The 24,586-nt window shown below is 39.5% G+C and overlaps 1 protein-coding gene and 1 pseudogene across 2 annotated transcripts in view; one reads left to right on the forward strand and one right to left on the reverse strand.

The window, feature by feature from the left end:
- Nucleotides 1-24,586, forward strand: part of ANKRD44 (ankyrin repeat domain 44) — a 316,658-nt gene that overhangs the window by 46,489 nt on the left and 245,583 nt on the right. The window lies entirely within an intron of this gene.
- On the reverse strand, nucleotides 21,141-22,396 carry LOC309824923 (eukaryotic peptide chain release factor subunit 1-like; annotated as a pseudogene). The gene is made up of 2 exons: nucleotides 22,208-22,396; nucleotides 21,141-22,143 (listed from the first exon to the last, which is right to left on the reverse strand). The product of its transcript is annotated as a eukaryotic peptide chain release factor subunit 1-like (transcript).

Consider the following 24,586-nt stretch of genomic DNA (forward strand, 5'->3'; position numbering starts at 1 on the left):
GCGTTTTAAACCCTAAACCTGTGCAAGCGGTGTGCTTGTTTCTTAGGGGCTGGATTCATGTTTTCACTTTCTCCTCCATTTTTATGAAGGCAGGCTGCTCTCTGAGATTTGGAGACATCTACTGACTTCTCTATTTTCTACACCTCCTGAGGCACCCACAGCATGAGTCCAGTTTTTTTTTTTTTTCTTCCTCTCTTTGTATAGTCTTTGTCTTTTTTTTCCACCAGAGACAAGACCATATTTATTTATTTATTTATTATCATTATTTTTTAACATCTTTATTGGAGTATAATTGCTTTACAATGGTGTGTTAGTTTCTGCTTTATAACAAAGTGAATCAGTTATACATATACATACGTTCCCATATCTCTTCCCTCTTGAGTCTCCCACCCTCCCCCACCCTCCCTATCCCACCCTCCCACCCTCCCTATCCCACCCCTCTAGGTGGTCACAAAGCACCGAGCTGATCTCCCTGTGCTATGCAGCTGCTTCCCACTAGCTATCTATTTTACCTTTGGTAGTGTATATATGTCCATGCCACTCTCTCACTTTGTCACATATATATATATATATATATTTCCTAAAGTTAAACATCTACCATATATATATGAATATATAAATATATAAATATAAATATATCTGTATCTATCTATATATATATACATATAAAATTTCCCCTTTGTCTTCCCCAGGCTGATTTATTTCCTGATGTAATGACTATAATGCACTTTGGTTTTGTTAACTTTGTTGTACGTAGATGCTTGTATTCAAACTGTCTTACCTTTGGCTCTGTTGTGCCTACATGTACCTTTTGTAAAACTGTTGATATGTGGAGAATATCTAAATGTTGGTTTTAAAGTTAAAGTGTCTTTTAAAGGCACACAGTTAAAGACACAGAAAGACAGGAATCTCTTCTACCGGTGCTCCTGACAGGGGCTAACTGTCCTGTTTTAAGTTCACACTCCTAGTGATTTAGAAACCAGCCTGGTCCAGCCTGGTCCACTGTTGGGCATTTGCTAGAAACTCGTTCTTTATCTGAAATCTCTCTTTTTTAAATTACTTTCCCCATTTGTCTTATTTTCTGCTGTTTAGAACAATAAGTGAAAGTGGTATGAATTCAAAGGCTCTGTATTTTAGATTTGAAAATGGGTTCAAGTTATAGGTCATCCATACATTTTCTCTCAAACCATGTGTACAAAAGACAGCCCCCATTACAAAAATATAAATTCAGAATATGATAAGAATTTCCTTCAGTCATTTTTCTTGATTTAGAACAGATGGATTAAGATTCCTTACTATTTTTTTGTGGTACGTGGGCCTCTCACTGTTATGGCATCTCCCGTTGCGGAGCACAGGCTCCGGATGCGCAGTCTCAGTGGCCATGGCTTATGGGCCCAGCCACTCCGTGGCATGTGGGATCTTCCCGGACCGGGGCATGAACCCGTGTCCCCTGCATCGGCAGGCGGACTCTCAACCACTGTGCCACCAGGGAAGCCCCCTTACTATTTTTAAACTGTACTTAGTAACCACCCATTTAAAAGGTCTCCTGCAATGAACACCACAGACGCATGATGAAGCATTTCTCTGTTTGGTAGGTGTCCTTCCATTAAGCATGGTGTCTGCTCTGGCTTCCATGATGTGACTGGAGGAGGTGCACTGTTACTCTTCATCAGCGCTCTAGCCCTGCTTTCTCTGGCTTTCTTGTGCTGGTGGACATGTGGCAGAATGTAGTGGGGCAGCCTCTTTGCACACTGACGGTGCTGACAACAGCAGAGCACATAACAACCTGGAGAAAAGGGAAGTTCATAGTCCTGCTAAAGACTAAGCACAGGCCTGCACTTCTTCCTCTTTTTAAAATTTTTATGCTCCCAACTTATAATTTATAGATTATCAATTCCAAAACTATGACAGTGTAAGGCAAGGCAGGTTAGATTGGTTCCTTCTTGCTAGGTAAGAAGGAATACCCAATTTCTATCCAAATAGGAGCCTGTCCGGTTACTGATTTAGTTTTACTGCCCTTGTGTCTCTTCGTTTTTAATTTTTTTAAATTAAGAATTGCTGTTGGACTAGAGGGCAGACAGCAGAAGCAAGAACTACAATCCTGCAGCCTGTGGAACAAAAACCACATCACAGAAAGATAGACAAGATGAAAAGGCAGAGGGCTATGTACCAGATGAAGGAACAAGATAAAACCCGAGAAAAACAACTAAATAAAATGGAGATAGGAAATCTTCCAGAAAGAGAATTCAGAATAATGATAGTGAAGATGATCCTGGACCTCGGAAAAAGAATGGAGGCAAAGATCGAGAAGATGCAGGAATGTTTAACAAAGATCTAGAAGAAGTAGAGAACAAAAGAACAGAGATGAACAATACAATAACTGAAATGAAAAATAGACTAGAAGGAATCAATAGCAGAATAACTGAGGCAGAAGAATGGATAAGTGACCTGGAAGACAGAAAGGTGGAATTCACTGCTGCAGAACAGAATGAAGAAAAAAGAATGAAAAGAAATGAAGACAGCCTGAGAGACCTCTGGGACAACATTAAACGCAACAATATTCACATTACAGGGGTCCCAGAAGGAGAAGAGAGAGAGAAAGGACCCGAGAAAATATTTGAAGAGATTATAGTAGAAAACATCCCTAACATGGGAAAGGAAATAGCCACCCAAGTCCAGGAAGTGCAGAGAGTCCAATACAAGATAAACCCAAGGACAAACAGGCCGAGACACATAGTAAAATTGGCAAAAATTAAAGACAAAGAAAAATTATTGAAAGCAGCAAGGGAAAAACGACAAATAGCATACAAGGGAACTCCCATAAGGTTAACAGCTGATTTCTCAGCAGAAACTCTACAAGCCAGAAGGGGAGTGGCATGACATACTTAAAGTGATGAAAGGGAAGAACCTACAACCAAGATTACTCTACCCAGCAAGGATCTCATTCAGATTCAATGGAGAAATCAAAAGTTGACAGACAAGCAAAAGCTAAGAGAATTCAGCACCACCAAACCAGCTCTACAACAAATGCTAAAGGAACTTCTCTAAGTGGGAAACACAAGAGGAGAAAAGGACCTACAAAAAGAAACCGCCCAAAGTTAAGAAAATGGTCATGGGAACATACATATCGATAATTACCTTAAACGTGAATAGATTAAATACGCCAACCAAAAGACAGGCTTGCTGAATGGATACAAAAACAAACCCATATATATGCTGTCTACAAGAGACCCACTTCAGACCTAGGGACACATACAGACTGAAAGTGAGGGGATGGAAAAAGATATTCCATGCAAATGGAAATCAAAAGAAAGCTGGAGTAGCAAGACTCATATCAGATAAAATAGACTTTAAAATAAAGAATGTTACAAGAGACAAGGAAGGACACTATGTAATGATCAAGGGATCAATCCAAGAAGAAGATATAACAATTATAAATGTATATGCACCCAACACAGGAGCACCTCAATACATAAGGCAAATGCGAACAGCTATAAAAGAGGAAATCGACAGTAACACAATAATAGTGGGGGACTTTAACACCTCACTTACACCAATGGACAGATCATCCAGACAGAAAATTAATAAGGAAACACAAGCTTTAAGTGATACAACAGACCAGATAGATTTAATTGATATTTATAGGACATTCATCCAAAAATAGCAGACTACACTTTCTTCTCAAGTGCGCATGGAACATTCTCCAGGATAGATCACATCTTGGGTCACCAATCAAGCCTCAGTAAATTTAAGAAAATTGAAGTCATGTCAAGCATCTTTTATGACCACAACACTATGAGATTAGAAATGAATTACAGGGAAAGAAACGTAAAAAACACAAACACATGGAGGCTAAACAATACGTTACTAAATAACCAAGAGATCACTGAAGAAATCAAAGAGGAAGTCAAAAAACACCTAGAGACAAATGACAATGAAAACATGATGGTCCAAAACCTATGGGATGCAGCAAAAGCAGTTCTAAGAGGGAAGTTTATAGCAATACAATCCTACCTCAAGAAACAAGAAAAATCTCAAAGAATCTAACGTTACACCTAAAGGAACTAGAGAAAGAAGAACAAACAAAACCCTAAGTTAGCAGAAGGAAAGAAATCATAAACATCAGAGCAGAAATAAATGAAATAGAAACAAAGAAAACAATAGCAAAGATCAAAAAAACTAAAAGCTTGTTCTTTGAGATAAAGAAAATTGATAAACCATTAGCCAGACTCATCAAGAAAAAGAGGGAGAGGACTCAAATCAATTAAATTAGAAGTGAAAAAGGGGAATTTACAACAGACACTGCAGAAATACAAAGTATCCTGAGAGACTACTACAAGCAACTCTATGCCAATAAAATGGACAACCTGGAAGAAATGGACAAATTCTTAGAAAGGTGTAAACTTCCAAGACTGAAGCAGGAAGAAATAGAAAATATGAACAGACCAATCACAATAATGAAATTGAGACTGTGATTAAAACTCTTCCAACAAACAAAAGTCGAGGACCAGATGGCTTCACAGGTGAATTCTATCAAACATTTAGAGAAGAGCTAACACCCATCCTTCTCAAACTCTTTCAAAAAATTGCAGGAGAAGGAACACTCCCAAACTCATTCTATGAGGCCACCATCATGCTGATATGAAAACCAGACAAAGATACTATAGAAAAAGAAAATTACAGACCAATATCACTGATGAATATAGATGCAAAAAACCTCAATGATGCAGAAATCCTCAACAAAATAAATACTAGCAAACAGAATCCAACAACACATTAAAAGGATCATACAGCATGATCAAGTGGGATTTATCCCAGGGATGTAAGGATTCTTCAATATATGCAAATCAATCAATGTGATACACCATATTAACAAATTGAAGAAGAAAAACCATATGATCATCTCAATAGATGCAGAGAAAGCTTTTGACAAAATTCAACACCCATTTATGATAAAAATTCTCCAGAAAGTGAGCATAGAGGGAAACTACCTCAACATAATAGAGAAACTCACAGCAAACATCATTCTCAATGGTGAAAAACTGAAAGCATTACTTCTAAGATCAGGAACAAGACAAGGATGTCCACTCTCACCAGTATTATTCAACATAGTTTTGGAAGTCCTAGTCACAGCAATCAGAGAAGAAAAAGAAGTAAAAGTAATACAGATTGGAAAAGAAGAGGTAAAACTGTCACTGTTTGCAGATGACATGATACTATACATAGAGAATCCTAAAAATGCCACCAGAAAACTTCTAGAGCTATTCAATGAATTTGGTAAAGTTGCAAGATACAAAATTAATGCATAGAAATCTCTTGCATTCCTATCCACTAATGATGAAAAATCTGAAAGAGAAATTATGGAAACACTCTCATTTACCATTGCAACAAAAAGAATAAAATACCTAGGAATAAACCTACCTAGGGAAACAAAAGACCTGTATGCAGAAAAGTGTAAGACACTGATGAAAGAACTTAAAGATGACACAAACAGATGGAGAGATATACACCATGTTCTTGGATTGGAAGAATCAATATTGTGAAAATGACTCTACTACCCAAAGCAATCTACAGATTCAATGCAATGCCTATCAGATTACCAATGGCATTTTTTTTTACAGAACTAGAACAAATCATCTTGAAATTTGTATGGAGACACCAAAGACCCCGAATAGCCAAAGCAGTCTTGAGGGAAAAAAACGGAGCTGGAGGAATCAGACTCCCTGACTTCAGACTATACTACAAAGCTACAGTAATCAAGACAGTATGGTACTGGCACAAAAACAAAAACATAGGTCAGTGGAACAAGATAGAAAGCCCAGAGATAAACCCACGCACCTATGGTCAACTAATCTATGACAAAGGAGGCAAAGACATACAATGGAGGAAGGATAGTCCTTCGGTAAGTGGTGCTGGGAAAACTGGACAGCTACATGTAGAAGAATGAAACTAGAATACTCCCTAACACCATACACAAAAATAACCTCAAAATGAATTCGAGACCTAAATGTAAGACCAGACACTATAAAACTCTTAGAGGAAAACCTAGGCAGAACACTCTTTGACATAAATCACAGCAAGATCTTTTTCAATCCACCTCCTAGAGTAATGGATTTAAAAACAAAAATAAACAAATGGGACCTAATGAAACTTCAAAGCTTTTGCACAGCAAAGGAAACCATAAACAACACGAAAAGACAATGTGGGAGAAAATATTTGCAAATGAATCAACGGACAAAGGATTAATCTCCAAAATATATAAACAGCTCATGCAGCTCAGTATTAAAGAAACAAACAACCCAATCCAAAAATGGGCAGAAGACCTAAATAGACATCTCTCCAAAGAAGACATACAGATGGCCAAGAATCACATGAAAAGCTGCTCAACATCACTAATTACTAGAGAAATGCAAATCAAAACTATAATGAGGTATCACCTCCCACCAGTTAGAATGAGCATCATCAGAAATTCTACTAACAACAAATGCTGGAGAGGGTGTGGAGAAAAGGGAACCCTCTTGCACTGTTGGTGACAATGTAAATTGATACAGCCATTGTGGGGAACAGTATGGAGGTTCCTTAAGGAACCTAAAAAAGAATTACCATATGACTCAGCAATCCCACTACTGGGCATATACCCAGAGAAAAGCATAATTCAAAAAAAGTCATGTACCACAATGTTCATTGCAGCTCTATTTACAATAGCCAGGACATGGAAGGAACTTAAATGCCCATCGACAGAAGAATGAGTAATGAAGATGTGGTACATATATGTACAGTGGAATATTACTCAGGCATAAAAAGGAACGAAATTGGGCCATTTTAGAGACGTGGATAGACCGAGAGACTTTCATATAGAGTGAAGTAAATCAGAAAGAGAAAAACAAATATTGGATATTAACACATATGTGGAACCTAGAAAATGGTACAGATGAACTGGTTTGCAGAGCAGAAATTGAGACACAGATGTAGAGAACAAACGTATGGATACCAAGGGGGGAAAGCGGCGTGTGGTGGGGGTGGTGGTGTGATGAATTGGAAGGTTGGGATTGACATGTATACGCTGATGTGTATAAAATGGGTGACTAATAAGAAAAAATAAGTAAACATTAAAAAAAAAAAAAGAATTGCTGTTTGAACAAAGGTTGCACCCACAGCAAAAGTGATTCACCTTATGATGAACAAGGCCCTGGGTTGCCTTTTCCATCACTTTAGCTCGTGTTTCCCAAAGTGCAGTTCCCTGTGGTGTGCTGAGGTGAACTACTCAGAGAGCTAAGCTTCCAAATTGATGGAGTTCAGTTCCAGGAAGGTTGGCCCCCCTGACTGGACATCTCGGGGACCCAGGTGGCATTTTCACTCTACCTCTCGCCTCTGCTTCTATTTTCTTCATTTGCTGCCTTTCTGAAGACCACATTTCTTGTCTCCTCGGATTACATAGGGGGACACGTGGCTACAGCTCCAGCCAAAGAGAGAGACGTCTTGCTCTCCATCTCCTCACATTCCCTGGATGGGGAACCTCCTGGTCCCCCCCTGGGCCTTGTGGTTCGGTTAACACGGTGAGGGCTTGGGGCAGCATATTGCACAAATGGCTCTCAGGAACTTGCTTTGTGGAGGTGGTTTGTAATTGGGAAGGGGAACATTTTGAATAAGGCAGACAATCTGATGGGTGTGCACTCCACTGGGTACACGAAGTGCTGTAATACATCTACTTCCTCCTTCTGGAGTATCCATTTTTCCTAGAGTTTTAGAAGAAACATTATTTGCTGTTAAAGCAAATGCATAAATACAACAGAGACTAAGATGGAACATACACAAGACATCTTAAGATAACCCCAAGGGAGAGTAATTTAATTTTGTATTTGGGATCTGCTCCTCTGCTGTTAGGATGCTTCAGTAGGATAGTTCAGGAAGCACCAACATTTCTGGCCGATTACAGGCGGGAGTTGAAAGCTTAACATGAAACCGTGGAGGAAGATACTGAGTGCTTTTACCTGTTTTAGTTCAATGAGGCCAGAAGATTTGCAGCCTGCGTATTATAGAATTGGATAGAGAATACTCCCACTGGGGGTGGCTGAGCTCAGAAACATTAATCTTTCAAGGAACCTCTGCTTATTAATATTGTTTCTGGAATGAGGCTGAATAATAAGACTGAGTCAGTGCAGGAGGCCACGGTTAACCCTTTTGCTTGTTGACTGTAGGACCACATAGTGTTGCCCTTGTCTGCCGAGTGTCCACCTAACATAGTGTGACTTTCTTTTTCTTGGCTACAGAAAGAAGATAAAACTCTAACCACAGGGCCTTTTCTCCACCCAGCTGAGGCTGCAGCTGAAGTGATTTTCTGTGATTTAAATACCTATGTGGAAATACGCTGGAGAGTTAGTAAAGCACTGACTTACGAAGGCTTCTGCATTAACATTCTTCTGGTTTTCAAGTGCATCCAAGTTTCTCTTTATATACATATGTGGAATACATACATATAGAATAACTGATATTCATAGAATAATGCAGAAATCAGCATTACTGAAGGCATTAATAAACTATCCACTGTGCTTTGGGACATCTTAGAATAAGATTCTAATAATGCCTGACAGCAAAGAGAATTCAAAAGGAGCCAGTGAATAAATGGGGAATGCCACCTAGGTTTTTTACGAATCCCCTTTCATTTTCTCCTGAAACATAAAAAATAACTTCCCCATAACATTAAGGAAAAGTTTGAAAAAATAAAATTACTTATGGTTGACTACCCTCATACAAGTTGATTTTGGTTATTTGTAAACAAGCAAACAAAGAAAAAACAATAACAAGCCCTTTGCAATAGGACTGAGGATTCCTGAACACTTCCTTCAGGAAGCACTATGAGGGTAAATTGGTACCAGTGCTGGTCCTGGATACCACGTGATCCTTACCTTACCTTGCAAAGGGCTGAGAGTCAAAAATGTTTGTCTCTGGCCTCTGCTCTTTCTTAGGTAAAAGATTAATTAAGAGTGTAAATTATCTTTCAAGAGCTTTTTCCAGAACACTACAGAAGTAAATGCAGATCTTTTGCTTAGCAGGATTTAAAATCAATTTAAGTATTAGCCTTATGGTTCTTGTTAAGAGTTAGTTTAAAATGAGAATTTTGCAGCTAAAAGATTTGGAAACTTGGGGAATATTTTAAAAGTATAGATTATTAGGCTGCAGCCCCGCAAATTTGGGGCATGGGGCGGGAATCTATATTTTTAAAAGGCTCTCTTAGTGATTCTGGTTTGAGAATAAATATTTAGGTAACAGAAGGAGATAAGAGGCAGAGTGGTAGAGTCTAAAAAAAGTGTTTATAACAATGTGCCTTATGCTTTTACTTTTTCTTTTTGTATTGAAGTATAGTTGATTTACAATGTGTTAGTTTCAGGTGTACAGCAAAGTGGTTCATATATATATATATATTATATATAATATATATATACTTTTTCATATTCTTTTCCTTTACCGTAGGTTATTACAAGATATTGAATATAGGTCCCTGTGCTATACGTTAATCCCAAACTCCTAGTTTATCCTTCTTGCCCCTTTTTATGCCTTTTCTTTTTTGCTAAAAGATGATTGAAGAGTTTATTGTATATGTTGTTTTGAGGAGGCTTTTTTTTCCTCTTTATATACTTAAGGAAAACAAAATCTGAAGATACTGATTTTTTTTTCCCCTAGGAGTTTGCACCTACCTAGCAATTTTGGAATAAAAGCACAAAAGAAATCTTATAAAGGCTATTATCCCATAGTGAAAGAATGATTCTTTATCTGCAGAGTGTAGCTGACAATGAAAACAAGGATTGATGTATATATGTTAATATTACTCTTAGAATTTTTGAGTGTAGTGGTCTTAATATGTATCTTGGGGAAAAAAATAAGCAGTGGAAACATTCTTGTTCATATTTTTATCACTAAGATGGACAGTTATGCCTCAGTTGTTGAAATCTAGGAATTCTGGGAAACAAGCTGGAATTTGGGTTCACCCAAGTGTAAGTCTAGATAAACCGGTCATTTAGTCTGCATGCAGTTTGCAGAAATGAAATTAAGCCAACTTTGTTTTGGAATATGTGAATCACAACAGCACTAAAACCCAGAAAGATTAATGGGCAAAGAATAGGAACAGGTTTTTCACAGGAGGAAATACTTGCACACACGCCTATAGGGAAATGCTCCACTCCAAATCAAAGAAATAGAAGTAAAAAAGTAATGAGAAACCATTTTATGTCTACTTAATGAATACAAATATAAATAAAACAAAGCTAATGTGACCTGAGAAAATGAGTACATTCTTACATTTCTGGCAGCAATGTTAATAGCTCAGTTCTTTTTGAAGCCCATCGACAGTGGATGTAAAAAGTCATACAAATGGTCAGACCCTTTGACCTGGCCATTCCACTTCTTGGAACCTATTCTAAAGACAAACTGCTAAAGAATAAAAAAGCTATAAGAAAAAAACCCCATTTATTGTATTGTTATTTCTGATGGTGAAAAATTAGAAGGAATGTAGGTGGCCAACAGTCGAGAGATAAAACTGGAATTTTCTTTTAGCTATTCCAAATGATATTCAGGAAGACTGGAAATGAAAAAGATTTGGAAGAAAGCAAAGTAAAATGTATGTGTTTATATATTGTAATAAAATATGTAAAAAGATTATCAAGAAATAAACAGTTTTATTTTATGGTGTTGGCAATATATGTGAAATTTAAAACAAAAAATTTTAGCAATAAATAAAAGATATTTTAAGAGGAGCGTTCTAAAGTGGAACGCTGGAATAATTTTTCTTCCTTCTTTGCCTTAATGCAGTAAAAATGGGTGAAATAAGATGCCTTTTATTTGAAATTTGAGGGGTTTTAAAACTTTTCTCCTTTTAAAAAAATATTTATTTATTTATTGGCTGCGTTGGGTCTTCGTTGCTGCACGTGGGCTTTCTCTAGTTGTGGCGAGTGGGGGCTACTCTTCATTGTGGTGTGCGGGCTTCTTGTTGCAGTGGCTTCTCCTGTTGTGGAGCACGGGCTCTAGGCGTGAGAGCTTCAGTAGTTGCAGCACACGGGCTCGTTAGTTGCGGCACACGGGCCCTAGAGCATGCAGGCTTCAGTAGTTGTGGCGTGTGGGCTCAGTAGTTGTGGTGCATGGGCTGTAGGGTGTGCGGGCTTCAGTAGTTGTGGCTCGAGGGCTCTAGAGCACAGGCTCAGTAGTTGTGGCGCACGGGCTTAGTTGCTCCGCAGCATGTGGGATCTTCCTGGACCAGGGATCGAACCCGTGTCCCCTGCACTGGCAGGTGGATTCTTAACCACTGTGCCACCGGGGAAGCCCCTAAAACTTCTCCTTTTACTAGCTTACCACCCCAGATGAATTTTATAGCCACCTCAGTTGTCTTTTCTGCTTTAAAATTTTTGTAGCCACCCAAACCAAGCCTTTGCTGACTGTGGGGTCAGACTGTCTGGATTTCAGTCCTATTTCTATCACTTACCTGGAGAAACTATATGACCACTCTGTGCTTTGGTTTCCTCATCTGGAAAATGGAGATAATAATGGCCTCTAACTGGTGAGAACTAAATGATATAATGTATAAACAGTGCATAATAAGGTGAGTGGTACTAAAAGCATTCAATAATATAAGCTATTCTTTATCCATCTTTGGAAGTGACTCTTGATTGCCCATCCCGCTTTCTCCTTTGTTAACAGAATCCCAATTTTGTTCAGGCATCCGGCTGCAATGTGCCCAACCCCAGGGGATGAATGAAGACCTCTTAGCAGATCATGGCAATGCTATTCCCATTTTGGCACAAATTCGTTTAGAAGGGGTCATGTGACTTCATTCTGGTTCAGGAGATTTATTGGAAGACTGGAGGCTTCTGGGAAAGATATTTCTCCCTTATAAAAAAGAGAGAAGTTCAGGGAGTACATACTCCTTACCTCTCCCTGCCTCCAGTGTTCCTACTTTGGACATTCTTGTGTGATGATGTGTTGTTTGGAGCTTTTGCCACCATTTTGCAATCATAAGGAGGTGGTCACCAACTACCAAAGATGCAGAGCAAAAGGATGACATCACTGAACCACTGACCTACTCAGGCTAGAACAACCTACCTCAAAAGGTTTTGCTAAGAGATATATAAATGTCCAGATTGCTTAAGCCAATTTTAGTTGTTTTTTCTGATGTTTGCAGCTGAAAACATCCCAACTGATAGATAAGTTTAACTGTCATTGTCTAGTGTAGTGATTTTAAAATTATGCCACCAAAAGAAATTGTTTTTCATGAGTAGATTAAAATTTCTGAAATAAGTCAGCATTCTCCTATTAGTGTTTTATTATAGGTGCAGATTTTCATTATGGAAAGAATACTTTTAGAATTTAACCTTAGTTAATACCTATCGTATATTTTGGGCCTAGAAACATCTTTGAAAACTACTTTGATAATAAAAGTGAAATGTATGTGGACTTGTATGCTTTTAATTATCCACATGAAAAATATCCTCAAAATAAATACTGTAGTGATGTAGACATTTTGGTGAGAATGAATGTAAACCTGTAACTCGACAATTGATGATCCAGCTGCAGCTGTGATAGGATTATGGCTTAAATATTTTGAATATCTGTTTAAAAATAAACTTTAGTGCAGCTGATGAAGAGATTATGTGTTTTAATGGTTGTGTTTGCTTAAATTACATATCTAAAACAAATAGGAAGTTGTGTTTTCCCTTTGCTCTGTCATAAAAACTTTTTTTGTTTCCCAGCATACTGTTTGAATAAAAGTATGCTGGTGGCCACTTGATTATTCCACACATAGAGCAAAATTGGGAAGTTCTTCCTCTTTCATAATGTGAATCTTGTCCTCTTTTAAGAAGGTTAAATTGATAAAAATTGTCAAATATGTTTTCTATTGGGATTTTTATAATCAAAGTGAGTTTTAGACCACATTTTTCTTACATATTATGTAATTTTCAAGAATAATAAACTTTCTCCTTGTATAACTAAAAATGTTAGTTCTCCCTAAGCAAAAATTTTCTCAATTCCAGCACCCGCCCCGTCATTCCTCAAAGTACATATACATCAATACTTCCCTCCAAGTGGACACCACATGCTCTCTCTGCTTTGAGTTCCTTTTCATCATCCCAGAGATCCTTCTTCATCTGTAGCAAAGATCTGCTCCCATAATATTCCACCATTGCCAATTGGTCCCTGTGTTAGTCATGGTTCTCCAGAGAAACAGAACCAATGGGAGATACATATATATATATATATCACACACACACCCTATTTTTTTAATATATATATAAATTATCCATATATATATGATCTGTCTATCTATATGGCATTTTTAATAAGGAATTGGTTCACATGATTATGGAAAGTCCAAAATCTGCAATGTGGGCCAGCAGCCTGTATACCCAGGGGAGCTAATGCAGCTCTCACTGGAATGGCTGCAGCTCCAGTCCCAAGGCAGTCTGCTGGAGAATTGCCCCTTGCTTGGGGAGGCTGGTCTTTCTGCTCTATTCAGGCCTTCAGCTGATTGGATGCGGCCCACCAGCATCATGGAGGGCAATCTGCTTTACCCAGAGTTCATCCATTTAAACATTAATCTCATCCAAACACACCCTCCAAGTTGACACATAAAATTAACCATCACAGTTCTCCTACCACCCCCCTCCCCAGGTTGAAGGTAATGAGGCTCTGCTCTCTGCTCTTACTGCAGCATTGGGTAGGAAGCCAGGAGGGACAAGTGTGGATGTTGCTACTTTCTTCTTTTCTGCTTCTGGGTTGTTCAGGTATTTTGGGGAGCAGGGAGGAGGAGGGGGGACAAGGAGGAGGAAGGGACCCTGTCCAGAACCATTACTTAGCATGTACAGTTGATGGAGCCAATGTCTTAAGCCCGCAGAAACCTGTTGCCAGCCGTTTCCTGGTTCTTCTTGGGTGCCTCTGCTCCTCAGCTTGGACTCTTGTACTAAGTTGGTCAGAACCTTTCTTTATCATGGAAGAGGCTGTATGTAGAGGGAAAGGTCTGTTAGAAAATAACTGCTCTTCACACCTGGGACCCTCAGGCTGGACTTGGAGAGAGAAGACTTGGTTTCTTGTCTTTTGTGTGGTTTTGGGTACATTACTCATCATCTTTGCACTCAAGTTTCCTCCTCTGCCAAATGGGGAGAATAATAAGGCCTCAGAACGTTGCCATGGGGATGATGTCAGAGGTTATGTGTAAGTGGTTTGTATCCTGTGAAGTACTGTATGAATTAAGTTTGGGTTTTTAGTTTATCCTACTTGTTGGCACCAAGCAAAACCTAATTTATATAAAGCAATCGATTTTGCTCTAGGTACTCAGGACTACTGCCAGTATGATTGCCCTATGATAGATTTGATAAATTTTCTTTCAAGGAAAAAAAAGGTGTATTGTAAGGAGTTTGTTTCCTGGATTGGGGATCCATATTCAACAACCATGCCCCACCCTCGTGTGACTTGTAACACGTCTGGGTGTAGATGTGTTACCGCTGCCTTGCTTGGAAGCCCTTGCTGACAGTGAGGAGATGAATAATTAACCTAACACGTTCTTGTGCAATTTCTTTGTTGCCTGGTGTCATGTTCAAAGATTAGATTTCCTGGGAAGACGCTGAAACAATTTTTTCCCCGTGACATTGAAAATAAGGACCATGTTTGAATGAAATAAAAACTGACTGATCATTCATTAGCTTGGACATTTCATTCAATCAACACGAATTCATCCCGAGGACTGCATCGTGCTGTGCCAGGTAGTAAGGAAGAAACGAAAGGGAAGAGATGGAAATAAGACTGGAAAGATACGGAGATGCTTGATGGCGAGGCCGGAGAGTTTGGATTTTATTTTGTTGGTGTTAAAACATGGGGGTTGTGAGTGTTTTGCTGTATCCTAGCTGTGTAATTTTGGGTAAATTATGAAACTACTCTGTGCCTCAATTTCTTCATCTGTGAAATGGAAAGAATGAGAATATAGCTCAGAGCACTGTAGTGAGGATGAAATGAGATAATGCACGAAAAGCCCTTAGCATAGTGCCTGACCCTGGGGAGCTGCTGTAGGCGTTCGAGCTCTAGAAAATATGTGTCGGGAAGCAAATCTGGCAGCAGCGTGAGGGTAAGGTGCTACAATGGGAAGGGCTGACAAGGGTGGTGATGGGGAGACTGTTACAGGAAAAGCGGGATACTTGGCAGCACCAGGGGCCCAGGAATTCAAGCTCCCTTTGTAGGCTGGCTGGGCGGAATGGCTTAAGAATGTAGGAATGGTTTCTGTGCGGCAGGGCAAAGTTATTCGTGGCCTTATAACTGGACTTCATATTTTGCTTGTTCTCTTCCTTCCTTTTCCTTCCTCAAAGCCTGGCCTTCATCAGGGCTCATGTGGCTGCATTGTGTTCACATTCCTGATGTCATTTTCTGGTTTGGGGACAGAACAAAACAGTAGGAATGGAGCATTGGGGGAGAATCCAAAATACTCCTCCCTTTTCCCATTTTTTTCCCCTGTGTTTTCTATTTCCATTTCAATGAGATAAAAGAGGTTGCATGATAATCTGAGTGCCATATTAGGGAATATATTTTATTTCTCTTGCCTTCCTAGTTTTTAAAATGTTCCTGGAGGAATTTAGGTACAACTTTGATTTGAATGGCCTCGGTGCTTTTAATTATTCCTGAACGGGAAGACATTCCCGTGTCCTTAGGAGTCACAGTCAGTTGTGATGCTCCAGCTGCCTCCTGACTCGAGTGATGAGTACAGAATCGTCGTGCTGATTCTCACAGGGCAGCCCAGCAACTGCTACCACTGTTACGAAAAATAACTCCACAAACAACTTTGCTCTCAAGTTTCCTCTTCCCCTTGACCTGATAAAAAACTATAGCAAACAGCCTCTTTATTTTGTAAGGTAAATGAGCACCCTTGAGTTAATCTGTTTTGTAATTGGGACATTTCCATAGATTTTCTTAAAACAAGCAGTGTGTGTAGCCAACCTGTGGGTAGCCAGCCTTCAAGCTTGGCTACCCACAGACTTACCCACCTATCCATGTATTTTTACCAGGAATGGAGTGATCAATCATCTTGATAGAGCAGGGGGTTAGCTGAAGAGATAATGTGCGTCACTGCTTGAGATGTGGAGGTGGCTTTCTTTAAAAAATTGTCAAGCCAAAACTTTGTTGAGGGTAGAAAGCAAATAGTAAATAGTCTCTGTACATGTTGTCATTTCTCCCATTTTCTGTTTTTCTATCTCCTCAGCAACCGTTTCAATGAACATAAGAGACACACACGGTATTCTGTCCCACCTCTATCCTGACATATGCCTGGTGGCAATGAATAGAAATGCTTATTAGCAAATAATATTAGAAGTGTTCTAAATTCTTCAGAAAGATGGGAGTAAATAAAAATTACTGCCCGCTGCTTAGATACTGACCAATCTGAGGCTGACACATTCTTCTTATCTGCTAAATTAGTAAGAGAGTGGGAAGCAATTTTCTCCTAATGCCATTGTATCCCTTGATGTACAGATTTATCTCAATTTTCCCATTATACCATGGGTAGTTGCTTAAGAGAGTTGTGCCCAAGCATTTAAACAATTACCCTGTTTTTTAATGTGGCTGCTGACATGAGCTATTAAGAAACTTGAAACTTTAACAGCAGCTGCTTCCTTTGTCATTTATAGCCACCTAAGTTGTTCTGAATTTCTTTTCATTTTTAAGATGTGGCTCCCATGTGTGAGAAGCATTTGGTTATTTTGATATTTTTGCCTTGGAGTATACAATGTCAATGACTGTTCGCTAACTTTTATACATAGGTCATTTCATGTCTGTGTTCGTGGGTGACATAACAATAGTTCTGTGCCTATTCATAGTGCTGTTTGATTTCTTAACTCCCTTGTTTTGGGCCCACAAATATTTCCTCTTTGTATGTTTTCTTGGCCTTCATTTATTTGTTTTAACAAGTGAGTTTTAGGAAGCCCCAAATAGCTTGAACTTATTAACATTGATTCAATTAACACAAAATTTAGAGTTCAGGCCCAAGTTTCTCTTACTTATAAAACAATTTTTTTTTCTTTTTTTTCGGTCTTAAAAAGAAGTTGTACTTCTGAGGCACTGGATTCCTTGTTTCTTAGGCTCTCTAGGAATCCTTTTTTTTTTTTTTTTTTGGTGGTACGCGGGCCTCTCACTGTTGTGGCCTCTCCCGTTGTGCAGCACAGGCTCAGAGGCCGTGGCTCACGGGCCCAGCCGCTCCGCAGCATGTGGGATCTTCCTGGACCAGGGCACGAACCCGCGTCCCCTGCATCGGCAGGCGGACTCTCAACCACTGCACCACCAGGGAAGCCCTCTAGGAATCCTTTTGCGCTAGTCTTACAGACTTTCTTGCTGCTGTTGACATCGTAAGACAAATTCAGTAGTGTGAACTAGAAACACATTGCATATTTAGTGAATATATGTGTGTAGTAAACACTCAAAAATGGTAGACTTAGTTTATTTTTGTTTTGCTTTGGTTTGATTTGTGGAAATTTATTCCTCTAAATGGCTTTTCTAGTATGGTGGTGTGGGTCCACTTTCATCATTGGAATTCTTGCTCAGTGAAATTGAAGGAAATCTCAGCACTTTCTAGAAACTCTGTTCCAGCAGAGCTGTAATTAGAGCAGGGCAATATTATTTCCCTGAGCAAATAAGTTTGCTGCTTATTTGGCTAGTCACAAAATTTAGGCCTCTTTATTCAGGTCTCGAAGCAAAGGAACTTGTACCTATTTGTGGCCCTTCCATTTGTGGTTAACCTGGTGGACTGAGAATTTCCACACTGGGGCTTCCAGCTGACATAATTTCCCTGGGTTCCTCCCGTTTGAGTTGTAGAGAGACTACACAGAGGTTTTCTGGTCTCATCGTGGGAGATGACATAAATAGAAGCATGTCCTTTGCCTCCCTTGATGGGTGAATCAAGTCCCAAAGTCTGCCTACATTAAAGTGTCCTGTTGACCATTCTTGACCTTCCCCCTAGCTGAGAGGAAGGGGGTCATTCCCAAAACTGTCTGAAAACATTCCATGGGAAGAATAGCCTGGAGGGGTTAGAAGAAGAGTTCTTTTCTTCATGGTGAACCTGGAGAGGTGGCTTTGCTAGTTTAACCTAGTCACTGTGGTTGTAACTGGGGACAGAAACGCCTTAACAAGTAAGTGGTTTGTAGAATTGCTGAAGATGGACTTTGATGCCTGGCTCCTCCTGTCTCTTTTGCTAAACGTGGCATAACTGGAAACGTAGGAAGCCTTAGGACCAAGCATACTGAAATTGTTTTCTTTTGGCCAGAATTAGAATTTGGTTTTACTTTTCTGGATAGTCCAAGTTACCATGATTATCAAACTGAAAATAAGACAAAGCAACAGATCATATCATAAAATATTTGCTACGTAGGTCTGTTATAACTTTAGTTTCTCTATGCTAATTTTTCTCTTTCTAATTTTATAAATAGTATTAGATTTATTTAGATAATAACCTGCTAAAATAACTAATCATGAAGAAGGACATGCTTTCATGGAATTCTCCAAGAATAATCACGTATTTCCCAGTATGTAATAAGCATTTAATAACTTGATGAAAGAATGAATGATAGAGTTTAAGGGTCTATTGATAACGTTTTATTTCCAATTCAAGTTTTTATATATAGGGTACTGTTACAAAATAAATCAAGAGGTTATATTTAAAGGAGATCTTTTAAATGATTGGGGGGAAGCACAGTAGCATAAATGTATATTTTTATATTGATTTTACTATGTTTGCAGGCTTTAGTTTATTTATTAGCTCATAGTGGGAAGACCTTTGAAGAGTTTCTTTTCCTCTTTCAGGCTACTGGAACTATGTAGTGAATCATCAAAATAAATTCTTCCTTTTTATTACTCCTACATTAGAACCTGGCATACTGGAGGTATACAGTAAATCTTGAAGAACAATAAGCACCTCTGTTTCTTAAAAGAAAGAAAAAAAATCTCCCTTTCAGTTACTTCTGATTTTTAAAAATATTAAAACAATATAGATTCAAATGTTAGTTTTTCTTTCTCATCCTTAACTTTTTTCAGATTGTAAAAGCAATTCATGATAGAGAATTTAGAGATACAGAGAATTAAAATTACCTGTAAACTTTACTACCCAGAGACAGCCCTGTTTAATCTTGATACATTTCTTTCCATTCTAGTATGTTGCCACCATATAAGATGAACAAGAGTTGAAGTAGAAGATCTGTCTACTGTGCCCCTCTTGGAGATCCATAATGCATATTGGCAATATTAAAGGCTCTGAGAAGGTCTGCAGGAAAGAAACCTTTCAGTTAGTGTTTCCTAAGCGTATTTGACTCCTAGCACTGTGTGTGTTTGTGTGCGTGCGGGTGCATGTGTAATGCCTATTGGCATCTTCACACATTGACAGATTTAATTCTATTTTCCTTTTCTCCTTTTAAGTCCTGAGCTTTTCTGACAGACTTCCCTGGCAATGGGAAATTCTCCTCTAATTTTTCAGACCTGATGTCTTGGTACACCTCAGAAACAGGACCGAGATTCAGAAAGAGAAAATTTGTCCTGGAAAGGAGGAGTAATCTTCAAATGCATGACCATTGTGGGCTGTATAACATGATTTTGCATACCTCCAGTCCAAAAAATCAAATTTATTCATGGTCAAGAGAATGTTTCTGAGTCTTTGCCAGCTGTGGATTATGTATCTGGGGAAAGCTGATGGAGAGGCCTTTGATCACAGGCGGGCTTGTTGTAGAATTTCCTGACTGCAAAGAGCAGACAGTTACTTTTAAGAGAGGATGGGTGTGTGTTAGGGTGGGCTGGAGAATGGGCCAGAAAATTGTGAGGTTTGGTTATTATGCAGTATACCATGTCCTCGGATCTGTCTTTCTGAGATGACTTATCTGCAGTAAAACATTACCACATGCTGCTGTGGTTAATCAAAAAAACTTACTTTAAGACTGCTGTAGCCACACTAAATCTAAACTGGGCACAAAGTGTTGTTTCTCTCAGAGAAGGACTCGCTGGAAACAAGTGAGGTCGAATCTAGCAATTTTGTAAAGGTTTCCTTTACGCTTCTAGCAACTGTCACTGGTGTCACCAGCTTGCCGTTTTTAGAACAGTTTCGGGGATTCCCATCTTGCTTCTTGCCCAGCTCTTCCTCTTAATTTCTGAAATACCTCGAGTTTAGTTGAAGTCTGACCAACTTTTTTTTTGCAATGCGCAGGCCTCTCACTGCTGTGGCCTCTTCCGCTGCGGAGCACAGACTCCGGACGCGCAGGCTCAGCGGCCGTGGCTCACGGGCCCAGCCGCTCCACGGCGTGTGGGATCTTCCCAGACCGGGGCATGAACCTGTGTCCCCTGCATCGGCAGGCGGACTCTCAACCACTGTGCCACCAGGGAAGCCCTCTTTTTTTTTTTTTTTTTAAGAAGGTACCAATCTGGTTTGACTTACCTCTTGACTATATTTTTCTATGTAAGTTTTATTCCATAATTAACAATTCAACCATTGGTATTTTAGGAAATGCAGAAGTCATATGACCCCAAATGCATATATTATAAGGGAGTGTGTTTGAGAGATTAGCAGAAAAATGAAAAGCCCCTCTTCTGACTGAAAACCCACATTGAAGCCATTTGAGAAGAATTAGACTGATTGTATTTGGTATTTTTTTCTCCAATATTCACCACATATATTTCCTCTTATGCAGTCTAATCTGAGGATGCCATGTAAATGGGTCACTGTGAAATGCAGCAATTTAATTTTTCTCCAATCGAACGATCTCATTTCTATTAACTTTTGAAGGTTTACAGCAGTGAAAGTATTTTTGCTTCTATGTATGAAGTTTAAAAACATTTTTTTTCATAAAATACAAGAGCAGCCAATTTCACTGTCGAATAAAAATAAAAACTAGGATTTAAAAATTAGCCCAAAGTGGCATTTAGGAACTTAGCTGTAGGCTGCTGTGCTGATACCATGACAAACCAAAGTATAGGGTTGGGTCAGGTTTTGCTTCGGTTTTCTTTTCAGTATCCAGTGCTCGTGGATTAAGTTCTAGAAATGTTCCAATTGTAAGACAGGGATCTGTTTGGATTCCATCATGGGTATGTTCCTTGGGTTGGATGCTGGAGGGTGAGGCACGTTTCGCCAGACCCGTGTCAACTACCTAGTAATCATCAAAGTCAAAAAGTTCATTGTCTCCTCCTTGGTATTCCATTCCCTGGAAATCTGCTCGGTACTGCAGGATACCTCCAATTGCACCAAATCCTTTCACAAACTGGGATCCTTCTTGTGCCTTATCTGTGACAATTTCCAACATAGCGCCAAATTTTTTTTTATAGTTGTCAGCAAACCATTCCAACAGGGGCATCATGCTCATGTTCTTGTCGTGTCTGTCTGTAAAATGAGATTTATCCTTCTCTTTCTCTGGAGTTGATAGAAAATTTTGTCCTCTTCTGTGCTTTGCCAATGAGCAACATCTCTCTGGCTGACGTCATCAAAGTATCGCTCTATTAATTTCTTCTCTTGAATGAGCTTCACGTTGGAGAGGACTTCAGTAGATATCTCAATACCTTGGTTGAATCCACTTTTACCACCGTAGGATGTATCAACTAATTTAAAAACTTTTGATTGTAACCTCTGATCAAACATATCAGATAGACTTAGTTCAGTTTTAGTCAGCTGATCCAGCTAAAACGAGACCAGTCACATTCACTTTGTCCCCAGAAATAAACAGCTGCCCCGCAGTCTGAGCTACTTTCCAGATAGAGTTAGGTCACTTCCCATTCTTAAATGGGCAAGATGCAGGCTGGTTGACCTCCTCCACCATATTTCTTTGGGAGAGCCACAGTGAATTTGTGCAGGACTTCTCTTGTATTTCCTTGGAGTGTGCCAAAAAGTCACCACTACCATCTGTTACAATGATGCCAGCTGGCTGTCTTCTGGAAGCAGTGCTGTAAGAGCCTCTGGATGGAATTGGTTGTCCCACAAATACAGTGACGTATCAATTGGTTTGAAAGGTTCAAAGTCAATGTTGACTTTCTTTTCCTTTCCCTCTTCTGTTACAGTTGTAGCACGGTAAACTACCAGGCCATTTGGATGTACTTCGTTATAAAACTTGAGTCTTTGTTGTACAGATGTAATGGCTCCCAGGACTGAAAGGCGGTTTGCTAGTAACTTAAAGTAACTTAAAGTTTGCTAGTAACTTAAAGTAACTTAAAGTTTGCTAGTAACTTAAGGTAACTTAAAGTAACTTAAAGTTCCAAACTCCTCTGCTAACATTTTTGCCACTCTTGAAATCTGGTCTTTGGGAGGGATGGTCAGTGATATCATGCCTGTGCCTTTGCTGCGGGCGGCCTCCAAGCTCTTAATGAGCTTCCTACCCTTCCAGGTCTCCATGTTCCTGTCGGCAGCGCTGGGGTCATCTGCTGTGTTCTCGCTGCCTTCTCCCTCAGGGCCCACTCTTTGGTGGCACTTGTTTGTTCATATCAAGGCTCGAATTACATTCCGTTGTTGGGCATACAGGTTTCTTTCTCCCGTTTGGTCGGTCTTACTTGCTTAAATGACATTCATTTGAGGAGGGACCTGCTGTTACCAGGAACAGCAGACGAGATCCCCTCAAATATTTTTGCAATTTGTGGCAGAAACTACTGATTGTCTCCCAGTATCCAGCCTTCCTTTCTTTGTTATTAATATAAACTTCTTCTAGAATACAGACTATATTTTCTAGCTTCCCTTGCCTCTAGGTATGGCTGTATGACTGCATTCTGACTAAAGGACTTACGTGTGAGATTTCTAGAAAGGGGGAAGCCTTTTTACCTCTTTCTTTCTTACTGATGTCTAGAATTGGATGGGATGGCTGGACTTGAGCAGCCTTGATGGATCATGAAGTAGAAGCATGAAGTAGAGGCTAAGGAGAGTTTTGCAGCAAGATAGATGGAACCTGGGTCTTCTCATTGCAGATCACTGTAGCAGTCCTGGGTAACTTCGTATTTAGACCTTGTTTACAGTGAGGGAGAAATATGCATCTATCTTGTTTAAGCCACTGCTGTTTGGGATTTTCTGAACTACACTGCTGAACCTAATCTATCATATTATGCTATCCTTAGGACTAAACCAGTTCTTTGTCAGGGTCATGACCATAGCATAGATGAAGATAAACTAAATTCGCCAAGAAGAATCTACTTACTAGCACTATGTCAAGCTGATTGATCAGACAGTTTTCAGAACACTATTTTGTTCACTTCATCGTTATTTGGCCTGACCATTTATATGGCAGGGTGTCAGGACATGATGGGGTTTGCTTACTAAATTCATTCAGCAAATTGAGTGCCTACTATATTCCAGGCATTGCATTAGGCTCCAAGAATCCAGTGAAAGCAAAACAGCCATAGTCTCTGTTCTGACAGGGCTTAGAGTCTGGTGTAGAAAGACGGATATTAGTCAAATAACACACACAGTTACATAATTACTCTACAGACTGATAAGTGCTCTGAGGGAAAAGCACAGGAAGCTGCAAGAACCTGTGTAACAGGGGAATCTCATCTAGATGGGACAGTGGTAGGGTGGTGAGGGAAGGGTGTTTTGGACAAGGGCCTTTTGAATTGAGATCTGGAAGGTGAATTGGATTTAACTAGGTGAGGAAGAGTGTATAGAATGTTCTAGACAGAGGGAATTGTGCAGAAGCTGTGAGAAGGGAGAGGGCTGATGCATTTCAGGAGTGGAAGGGAAGCCACTGCATTCCCGTGCATTACTGGTGCACAGTAAATAAGGGAAAACGGCGGGAATAAACTAGGCTTATTTGGTAAGGATGTCACTTTTGTAAGGAATTAAGTATTATCTTTTATTACAATATTATTGTAGAGGATCTGATCACTTAATTCCAAATCTATCACAAGATAGATAAAACAATCAGACCTTTTGTATCTTTGGAGGTGATGCTCTGGGACATGTAATTAAGCTCCAGGTTTTTCTGCATGATTCTCTTTTGCAGTGATTTATATATTGTTTATCAACTGTCGTTTAGACATTTGCACAGGTGGACAGTAGGCACAAACAGAGCCAGCATTAAAGACATCACACCCATTGATGCTTCTAATGAGAACATTAATGCTGTGAGATATTTTTAATGAGCATAGGCTCCCTTGAATAGAGCTTCATTCCTAAAAAAAAAAAGGGAGAGGACCAGAGTGGCTTGAATGCAAGTGAGTTGATAAGTCTCGTTTTTTGAGAAAAATATTGCTGAAATGGTACCCTTTTTTTTTTTTTTTTTTGCGGTATGCAGGCCTCTCACTGTTGTGGCTTCTCCCGTTGCGGAGGCCCTCTCTGGATGTGCAGGCCCTCTCTGGATGCGCAGGCCCAGTGGCCATGGCTCACAGGCCCAGCCGCTCCACGGCATGTGGTATCTTCCCGGACCGGGGCACGAACCCGTGTCCCCTGAATCGGCAGGCGGACTCTCAAACACTGCGCCACCAGGGAAGCCCTGAAATGGTACCTTTTAAGTTAATGCTACTGAAAGTAAAAACAGCAGAGGCAGGAAAATATTTGTTTTCCAAACACATTTTATTTATAGGTTGGTGAGTTCTTAGAAAAGATGATTTAATAATTGATCCC

Source organism: Grampus griseus (assembly GCF_964374135.1).
Source record: "Grampus griseus genome assembly, chromosome: 7".
Lineage (NCBI taxonomy): Eukaryota > Metazoa > Chordata > Mammalia > Artiodactyla > Delphinidae > Grampus > Grampus griseus.